This window comes from Cucumis sativus, chromosome 1 (genome assembly GCF_000004075.3).
Source record: "Cucumis sativus cultivar 9930 chromosome 1, Cucumber_9930_V3, whole genome shotgun sequence".
Lineage (NCBI taxonomy): Eukaryota > Viridiplantae > Streptophyta > Magnoliopsida > Cucurbitales > Cucurbitaceae > Cucumis > Cucumis sativus.
In genome coordinates this window covers 21,211,151-21,221,851 of record NC_026655.2, presented here as the reverse complement: position 1 = coordinate 21,221,851, position 10,701 = coordinate 21,211,151, and the positions used below count along the sequence as shown (strand labels likewise).

The 10,701-nt window shown below is 30.5% G+C and overlaps 1 long non-coding RNA gene across 1 annotated transcript; it reads left to right on the top strand.

Moving 5' to 3' along the window:
* The first annotated feature begins 267 nt into the window (after positions 1-267).
* Positions 268-1,965, top strand: LOC116402686. Its single transcript, XR_004215184.1, has 3 exons — positions 268-892; positions 984-1,111; positions 1,902-1,965. It is a non-coding gene; the product is annotated as an uncharacterized LOC116402686 (long non-coding RNA).
* Positions 1,966-10,701: the final 8,736 nt, after the last annotated feature.

Genomic DNA, 10,701 nt, shown 5'->3' with positions numbered 1-10,701 from the left:
GAGTTGAATGAAAATGTACTTTAGTCATTTTTTATTCCACACACCTCACATCTATGATTTGTGTCAAAAGTAAATTTTGGAATCAAGTTCATATTAATTAGTCTTCGCAAAGAATGGAAATTAACATGTATTAATCTATTATGTCTGTAAAGTCCCAAAGGTAAAAATATATATATATATACATTTTTTTAATTTTTATATATTTTATATATTTTATTTAATATTAACAAAATATATATATATATATATATTTTTTTTTCTTTTCTTTTCTTTTTTCTTTTCTTTTCTCTCTTCTCCTTCCTTCCCGTGCGACCCTCCTTCCCTTCTCTCCGTTCGTGCAGCAACCGCCCCAACCGTCCTCTTCTCCTTCCGTTCATGGCCAGCCGCAGCCCAGCCGCAACCACCACCTCTATCTTCTTCTTCTCGTCCCGCCGCAGCCAACCGCAGCCAGCCGCCGATCCTTTCCTTCCATTTTCTTCTTCCGTCTGCAGCCCCGCCGCGAAGCAAGACCGCGCCGCTGCCAGTCCAGATCTGCGGCGCCGTTGCCCAACCGTCTCAGCCGGTTCTGTCTCCGTCGAAGCCAAGGCCGCCGCGTGAACCTGTAACCGCCGTGTCTCTCCGCGCCGTTGTCCAGATCTGCAACGCCGGGTCCCCACCGGTAGCCCCGTCCCAATTGTTTTGCCGACGCTTATCGTTCAGATACGAGCCGTGTAGCATCCAACAGTTGTGCATCGTGAAGTCCTCATCTATTGCGCAACTCCTCGTTTTCCAGTCGCGGGTCCGACGTCCATCTTTATTGTAGTGCATATCTGTTTTGCACGCATCAGTTTCATTCGATTGTCGCTGATTCTGTTCTGTCGTCAATCGTCAAAGCTATGTTGTGATTTCATTGGTAAGGAGGAATTGTGGATTTAGTAGTATTGTTCTGGGCTAGCGTAAGTTTTGAAATTGATTAATTGATTTGGGTATTGCTTGATTTTAAGGTGATATTGGAGAGCTGTGCTTGGATATTTAAGTTTCGAAGTGAACTTCATTGGAATTGTTGCCTCATTCTACTTGGAATTTAATTTATTGGATTTAGTACGATTGAAGAACTTTACGTAAACTCGAGGTAAGGGATTTTCTACTAGACTCACCTAAAGTTTTGAGTTGTGTTGGACTGTATGGATGATGATTAAGATGTACATGTTTGATTGCAGACTAAATGTTTAGTATATGTTGTATTTGACTGGAAACATATATATATACATTGATGTGTGAATTGATGTGGATTGCCGAAAGTATACATGTGAATGACTGAAATTATGCTTATGTGTACATGATGATATTAATAGATTGTGCTGTATAAAGATTGGATGTGAACTAGTGAATTTGTTTCGGTTGGATGTGATTATACTGAACTGTGGTTTGTGCTGGTGAACTGAGGGGTGTATTGACTTGACTGTATAGTGGATTGACTGATGTATTAGCATATTATTGACAGACATATGATTGTAGTAAAATAAGTTGACTGTTAGGATGTTGAAAGAAAGGACTTTGTGATTTGAAGTAACTGAAAGATGGGTTGAATGGAATGAGGGGATAAATTGTTAGGTTGTATTGGGATGTTTACCTTGTAGGTGTCCCACGGGATCACCAATTTATTTTGCACCTTCGGGAGCATTTGACTGATATGTGTTTCTGTAGAACACTTGACTGATATGTACGTCCCTCGGGGCGTTAGACTGATATGTACGTCCCTCGGGACGTTAGACTGAAATGTGTATCCTTCGGGATCACAAAACTGCGACTGTACAGGGTGTCCCAATAGAACTTTAACAATTTATTTTCCCCTGACGAGACCAGTAGAGGGTCTCTTACTGAGTATTGTTATACTCACCCTTCTTATGTTTAATTTTCAGGCAAAGGAAATAAAGGTGGCAAACCGGCGAGGGGTAGGAAGGAAGCGTGATTGCCATAGGGAATGTGTTATTTTGCTTCCGCTTATGATTTCTTTTAAGGTTTAAGATGTACTAAAACTTAATTTACAAACTTTTATTTGTAAATAGTGTTATTGTTAAGTTTTCTTGAATATTTGAAAATCAGGCCTGACATGTTTTGTTTTTAAATTGACTTATGTTTCAATTTGTATCAACCAAAGTCTTTTGTCAAAAATTAACGACCTCTACTTACCCAGAAAAGTTGGGTCGTTACAATGTCAAACAAATGACTCAACAATATAAGCAAAAGTAGATACTTTATTAATAATATTTTTTTGGTACAACTGTGAGTACATTTAATTTAAAGAGGCCATCATTAAAATAACTCTTTCCAATCTACGTCCCATTCTTGGAAAGTACAAACTTATCAGATACAAACACCAACTTAAAATCATTATTACTAAGCAATGAACCAGAAAGTAAGTTATTCCGAATGTCAGGAACATGAAGCACCTTGTTGAAAGTGAGTTCCTTGCCAGATGTCATCTTAATTAAGAATCACTTTGTCTTGTCCCTCAACCTTTGAAGTATATGCGTTACCCATAAATAGTTGTTCTCCACCAGAGACTGGCACATATGATGTCAACATATACTTGTTGGCACAAATATGACGAGTAGCCCCAGTGTCTACCCACCATTCCTTGGAGTTATCCACCTTGTTGCATTCTAAAATAACTACACAAAGGTCAATATCTGCAACACCATTTGATACTTCATCAACTTCTGTGATATGAGCTTGAGCATGTTTTTTCTTAAGGTTCTTTGGCTTACGACAATCTTTTGATTGATGTCCCATTTTGTTGTAGTTGTAACACTTGCCATTGAACCTTTTTGTGAATCAGGTTTTTTATTTGAACCTTCACCAGAAAACTTCATTTTCTTGTTATTTTATGGTCTATTTTTCACAATGTTGGCCTTTGGATCATTATACTATCCATAGTACACTTTTTCGCATTTTGATTATTCTCTTCAATCCCAAGTCGGACCATAAGTTCCTCAAGTTTTATATCTTTGCGTTTATGCTTGAGATAACTTTTGAAGTCATTCCATGAGGTTGACAATTTTTCAATTATTGATACTACCTGAAAAGACTCACTTAAAGTCATATTCTCAACATGTATATCATGTAGAGTTACTTGGATTTCTTGAGCCTCACTGATTATAGTTTTGGAGTCTACCATTTTGTAATCCATAAATTTTTCAACGATAAATTTCTTTGCACCATCAACTTCAGTTTTATACTTCTCTAAAAATGTCCATAGATTTTTGGCCGAATCAATACTATTATACACATTGTACAATGTGTTGTCCAACCCATTCAAAGTGTTATTCTTGCAAAGATATTTTGCATGTCCACGCATCAACTGCAAGTTACTTTTCTTTGTCAATTTCTTCCTCAGGTAAAATTGAGAGCATTCTCTATAACAATCTTAAGACAAAAAAAAAAAAAAATGTGTGTTTTAATTTATTTTATTTGGCAACACTTGCACAGTGGCAATTGCATGTATTTTTATTTTGCAATAAAAAAATTAAATGTTTAATATTAATTAACATTTTGATAATCTTTATTACAATCTTAAGACAAATTTACTCACCCTAGTGTTTGAATATTGAGAGTAATTGCCTTCTAGAATAGAACATATCACCTTTCTTTTAAGTGTAGCATTCCGTATAGAAGATCAACGAAAGAAACCTTGTGGATCAGCTATCGAACATCAAGATTGTGAATAAGGAGAGAAATTCGTTTTTAGAAGACAAAATACTATTGATATTTTTTCTTTCAACCAAAAAGACTTATTCGTGGCTATTTGAAAAGTTATGTCCTTTCTATAATTTAGTTATTAATATTTTCCATTCATGAAGAATTACAAATAATAACCGTTTGTTCCTACGACATTTTCGTTGCTCAATTATAACATATTGTATGTTTATCTTTCAATTTTACTTTAAAGGATTGTTAAAAACTTTTTATATTTACCCATAACAAAAGTTTAGAATTTTAACTCATTAATTTACTAGCGGTATGACAAAATACCAAAATGGATAATTATTTTTCTTTATCTATTTGGCTAAATATAAATTGGTCACTATGTTATATATTAAAAAGACATCTTTATTTATGTATAACAATTTATTAGTTTACAAATAAAGTGTTTAAATAAGTAATATTTTTTTAATTAAATTTTATATTACTAAAAAAATATGAAAAGAAAATGTATAGTATAACATGACAAACAAGTATATGTATATATAAAAAAAGTGATAATATATACATGGGTCTTTAAAAGCAAATGGTTTTATAAAAATATGATACTAATTACACGTGAGTCCCACCTTAAATAAGCATTCCAACTTTTCGAAACAACTAATTCACTTAAACAAAAAAACAAAATCACCATATTCTCCTAAATAAGTTTTAAACCTTTCATTTTCATCAAAAAAAAAAAAAAAATCTCGAAAAACCATCTCATTTACCAATTAATTTACAATATATAAATTATTCTTTATGGAGCTACTTGACATGATTAGTTGGTATAAGTTACATAAATAATTTAAAATTATTAGCTTGTCCGAATTAGAGTTGAGATCAACAAGGCTAAATTAGTCCATTTTTCATAAGCTTGTTTTATTCTCTAGACATAGTATCTTGTTCACATTTAATGTCATCTCCTTTAACACAAACATCACCCCATACTCTCATCATATATATATATATATATATGACATATGAGTACAACATATATTGGAATGTGTGTGTATTACCCTAAAACAAATGCATGCAATACATGATGCTCAACAAAAGCACAAAACTAGAAGTCAATTGTCAAATCTCCCAAATCATGAATTACCTATATGAAACCAAACACTTTAGGAGTGCTCATCAACAAGCATGCTCTTACTCATCCTTTTTTATGCCCAATGTCCCCTCCTCAACCAATGATGCAACAAAACGTCATTCATAAATTTGGTTTTATATATACAACTTTTGATTCTTTTGAAGTTATTAAAGTAGTTTGCCAAAATAAGAAAAAGAATTTAAAAAATTATGTGATGCGTTAGATGGAGATAGACATAGTTAAGGCTACTAATCATTAGTCTTTGCAAAATAGGATGTATTACTTATTTTTGAATGCCAGATAATGTTTCAACCGTATAGAAGATAATTGGAGGAAATATAGTCTGTGTTTAGAAAAAAAAAATGTATTATGCTTCATCCTAAAATTAAAAAATTTGACTAAAATTCTTCATATAACAAACTAGGAATCAAACCTAAAATAACAAAGATATAAATTATAAATTATGAGATTGATAGTATTGATGACCTAAAGAATAAAAAAGAAGAAATTAAACTTTGGATTAACGCTCTCACGCAATCATCAAAATATAACATAAGAATTAATTGTTGTACAACCAATTTTCATCCATCCATTAATCATTTGATGAGCTTATACTCACCATTCAAAACTATATCTTTAAGAATTTTAGAGGTCGGAGTATTTTTTTAAATCTAAAATACCAAATAAACACCAAATAATTTAAAGTTCTTAAAATTTATTCCACCTAAAATATATTTTTTAATTCCACCCTCTAGACTTCATCCAAGAAACTTGATAAGCATATATATATATATATACACACACACGCGCGATCATAATATATACACACACTCATACTTCTCATTAGTTTCACATTAATAATTTAAAAAGGAAAAAGAAAATTATTATTAGTCATGATCAATGTTCTTGGTTGAGTACTGCTTTCAAATACATCTTTATCCACATGCAATTCTAAATGTGTGTATATATTCAAAGGCAAATACTTTCAAAAGAGAAAAAGAAAAAGTTAGACATCAACTTTCTACATGTCAAATATACCCTTGGAAAGAAAGAGGGAAGCCTCAAAAAGTAGAACTAGTTAATATTGATTTGAACTAAATTTTGTTTGGTTTAATAACGTATTCATCTCGGTTTCTTATTCTTTAAGGATTGATATCTTATTTGACCCTAAAATAATGAAAAATTTATTGTATAATAATGAAATGGTTAAAAGCTCTAAAAAAGACTATGCATCTAGATTTAAATCATTTAAGCCGAGTTAGAAACACTTTAAATTTTATTGTGTTAATTCTAATAAAAATTTTATTTTTTAGCTTCACAATGTAAAAATAGTTTGAGGTAGAACAAAAGCTTTGAAATTTTTTTCTTATAATTTGGAATAAAAGAAAGAATTATTCAATTTTCGAGTAATGAATTTGTTTAATTTTTAGTGCGGGGATTATTATTATTATTATTATTGTAGTTTTTGTGCTTTCTACATAAATTATTTTATTTCTTAATTTTGTTGTTTTCTTTTCATTTCTCTCAATTACTTTTGTTTATCTCCCTGCAATAGAAATGGGATGTTTTTCAATAGTTCTTATTCACGTTTCTTGAAAAAATGTAATAAATTTATTTAATAACTATTTATTATTTTATAGTCTAGAGTTCTTAATACAAAAATAAATAAAAAAAAAGAGATATTGTAAAAAATAGTAAATCTACTAAAATATTTACAAAAATAAATTTCTACAAATGTTTAGTGAAATTTTGTTATATTTTTGTAAATTTTTCGGTTTGATTTTTAACCATTATTTAACAATTATTTGAAAAGTTATAGTAATCGGAAATGAAGCTTAATATCACTAATTACAACTAAATACATTAGGTTCAGGGGCAATTATATTTGCAAAACGGGGAGCTCAATAGAAAGAAATTAGAGTTGTTTTGTTTTCCAAATCTCTTCAACCACCACTTACAAAATGCTACATTATTTCATTCCTAAATTTTACTAACGATTTTTGTTATTTTACTTCTTATAATGAGAAGGGAATTAAGTTATTGTAAATCATAAAATTTAGGGTCGTGAATGAGTTGAGTTGGGTTGACGGATTATTTAGTTATTTTCTTTGTTTATAGTATTTTTTTTATTAACTTAAAATATTTAAATTTGTCTATAACACATATTAATAATTAAACTTTCACGAAACTCAAATGTTAAATATCAAAATCCAAAATATCGGTTAGATTTTGTTAGAAAAATGGAGGTTGGGTTAGGTCAACCTGGTTTTTTAAAATGTGATCCAAACCCAATTCAATCCGAAAAAAAAACATAAAAAAATTCGACATAGTCAAATCCAAAATAAAAACTAAACTCAACCAAATCCAACTCTTACAATTTGGATTTGGTAGTCTAGGTTATAATGTTGAGTTATTTAAACATTCCTAACAAAATTGGTGAAAATATTTATCAAATATAACAAAATTTTAGATTCTATTAGTGATAACCATTGGTAAGTTTCTGTCAATATCTATCTGAGTCATTTTTTTTTTCAAACATGCTTTTTTCTATTTGTTTGCTTGTTTCTAATTCAATTTGAGGCAATGGCTATCAATATTTATTAGTGATAGAATCTAAATTTTTTTATATTTTATAAATATTTTGATTCATTTTACTATATTTAGAAGCGTTACTATAATAAAAATGGATGAAAAATCCACGTTGTACATAGAAAGTAGGCTATTGGGTTTTGAAGCAAAACAACATACTAATTTCTTTTGTTTGATGGCTTGATATGTTTCATGGAAAAATGCTTTTTTGTTTTTGTAAGTTCTAAGAAAAAAAATATATAAACCCGGAAAACATGTGTTATGTAGCCTAAATTTTTCTATAAAAAAAAAAAAAGAAAAAATTCAGTAAATAACATAAAATTTTATAAATATATCATTTTAGGAAAAGAAAACAAATCAATTTACTTTAAAATAAATCTTTTAATATTATGAGCAAGAAATTTTGACCAATTAGATTTCGTCACGTTATCACATAAAATTGTGATATTCATAATTTTATTGTGTTTGGGTAGTCACGTTTTCTCATATCCAATTCAATTCAAGCCCCCAATATAAAAATTAAACAAAAAAAAGGATGAATAGACTCAAATCCAAATCCACCAAACAGATGAGTCCAAGTCCAAGCACAATAAGCAAATGGGCTCAAGCCCACCTAAAGCCTATGAATATTCTCTATAAATAGAGACATTCTCATTCATTTTGGGAGATCTTTGGTTGAATGAATAATTGAACCACTAAAGTTTTATAGATGTTTGAATCCAAACTTCTATAAAGCTCTCAAAACGTACAAGTTCTTATCAACTTCGAGATCAAAGATTGAAGACTTGGAAGATCAAACTTTCCTTAAATTTCAGAAGACTGAAACTCAAATAGACTTGCAACTACAACATCCTAAAGACCGAAGATCAAGAAATTCTAAAATTTTAAGTTGTATTTGAGAGAAAGCATCAAATGAGTAAATATTAGAGACTATATTCACTATAAAAATCAATATATAAAAAATTCAATTTCACGAATTATATTTTCCCAAAATCTCGTGTGAAGAGTTTGTCACGCCTAGTGGTACCATCCCTACCTTTCATCTCTTTCTCTTTTAAAGAACATCTAAAGAAATCATGACATCCCAAGGCAACACTTCCAAAGCTCCAAGCGACTTCGACAAGTAGCTAAATACTCGCAGCTGCTCAAGGGAAACTCAATTTTATGAGGAAATGTCATCCTTTGAGGTCGCAAAGGATATTTGGGAGCAAATGTCCAAGCCACCAAAAGGTGGAATTGTAACAAAAAAAAATCTTGTGATTGGCGAACACAACTCGTCCTCTAAACGTTCAAATAAGGAGATGCATCATCCAAATATTATGTCAGCTATGGTGACTGACGTGGATACAAGCGAAGACAAAATAGAAGAGCTTGAAAAGAAAATCAACATGCTCATGAAGGCCGTTGAAGAGAGAGATAACGAGATTACATCTCTCAAGAGTCACATTGAGAGTCGTGATGCTGCTAAATCAAGCTATACACACACTACTACAAAATTGACCTTTTTTTATGTGCAAAACACGTCAAAAAATGTCTACCTTGATGGTCTTTGCCCATCAAGTAGGCAGACATAAAGAAAGCCCGACCATCAAGAAAACAGTTTTCTTGATGGTCAAAACATGTCATCAAAAACTCTTTTACGATGGTATTGGCCATCAAGAAAGGAAACTTTGATGTTTTTTGCCCATCAAGAAAACTGAAAAGTCCATCAGGAAGTCAATTTACTTGATGACCAAAACATGTCATCAAAAATCTTTACTCCCCCTTTTTCTTTTCTCACACTCACCTTACCTCCGTACTAATTAGGGTCTTCATGATCTTGATATTGATTTCCTCCTCAATGATTCTTGTACTAAGAATTGTAACGTTGAAATCTAAATTTATAATTTGAAACCGAAACTTCTAATTTCCAGGTACATACAGGTGCCAGTTGAGCTGAACTCATATTGTCCAACTTTTACAGCTTCTACAAATTTTAAAAATCCTAAATTACAAACTTTCAATTCAACTCATTAAATTTGAACACAAAAACTAATTTGATTTTATAAAGTCATTTATTTCAATCTAATTATAATTACAACCGTTAACTTTTAAAAATGTAATATTTTATTATTGATGAATAGAAAGTAATAATTGGAAAAAATAGTAAATATTTAAGAATATTATTGATGAATATGGTGTTTTCTGAGATCATTAACGAGGGTTCGGATTTCGTGCTTAGTGAAAAATAGTTTTTTTTATGGGCAATTTTTCTTCATGGGCCTTGTCCACGATCTTATCATAAATCCAAAATTATATATATATAAAAAAATTGATGGGCAATGTCCATCAAAATATCATTTTTCTTGATGGACCTTGCACGTGATCTTTTTTTTATCTTTGTCCATCAAGAAAATCTAGACCCATCAAGAAAATTCTAAACCCATAAAGAAATCCAAAACAAATGTCTTAATTTTTTTGATGATGACCATTGCAAATCAAGAAAATTCATCCTTTGATGGTCCATGTCCATCAAGAAAACCTAACTCACTTGATGAGCATTGCAAATCAACTTATAGATTATTTTTTATGTTTATTGTCCATCGAGAAATAGTTTTCTTGACGTTTGTGAACCATCAACAAAACTAGGGAATCTTTGCCCATCAAGGAAAACAAGAATCCATATTTTTTAAAAATGTTTTTTCGTACTTTTCAACAAAATAAGGGGACTTTTCTTGACGTACACTACTACAAAATCTACTTTACTTGACACTAGGTACTTTTACATACTTGACGTTTTTATTAAAAAACTGTCAAGTATTGACCATTTTAAAGAAAAAACGTCAAGTATAGTTTTTAAAAAGTGGAGTTTTCACGGAATTTTTCAAACTATTTTAAGTTAGCTTTTATTTGACGTTTTTTTTTTTCGTTAAGTATAAGGGAGATTTTACTTAACGTTTTATTTGCGCCAAGTATAATGAACTTTTACTTGACACGAACAAAACATCAAGTATAGTTTAAAGAAAGCAAAATTTTCATGAATTTTTTTAATTATCTTACATTAGCTTTTACTTCATATTTTTTTTCCATGTCAAGTATAGTGTCGAATTTACTTGACGGTGTTTTAGTGTCAAGTATAGTTCAACTTTTACTTGACATTTTTTTCACGTCAAACATAGTTAATGTTTACTTGATGCAGAAATAACGTCAAGTATAGTTAACATTTTTATTTTATCAAGTATAAAAATATAAAAATACTTTTTATTTCCCTCCTTTCATTAAATAATTAATTAAAATAAAATTATTACAATAAACTT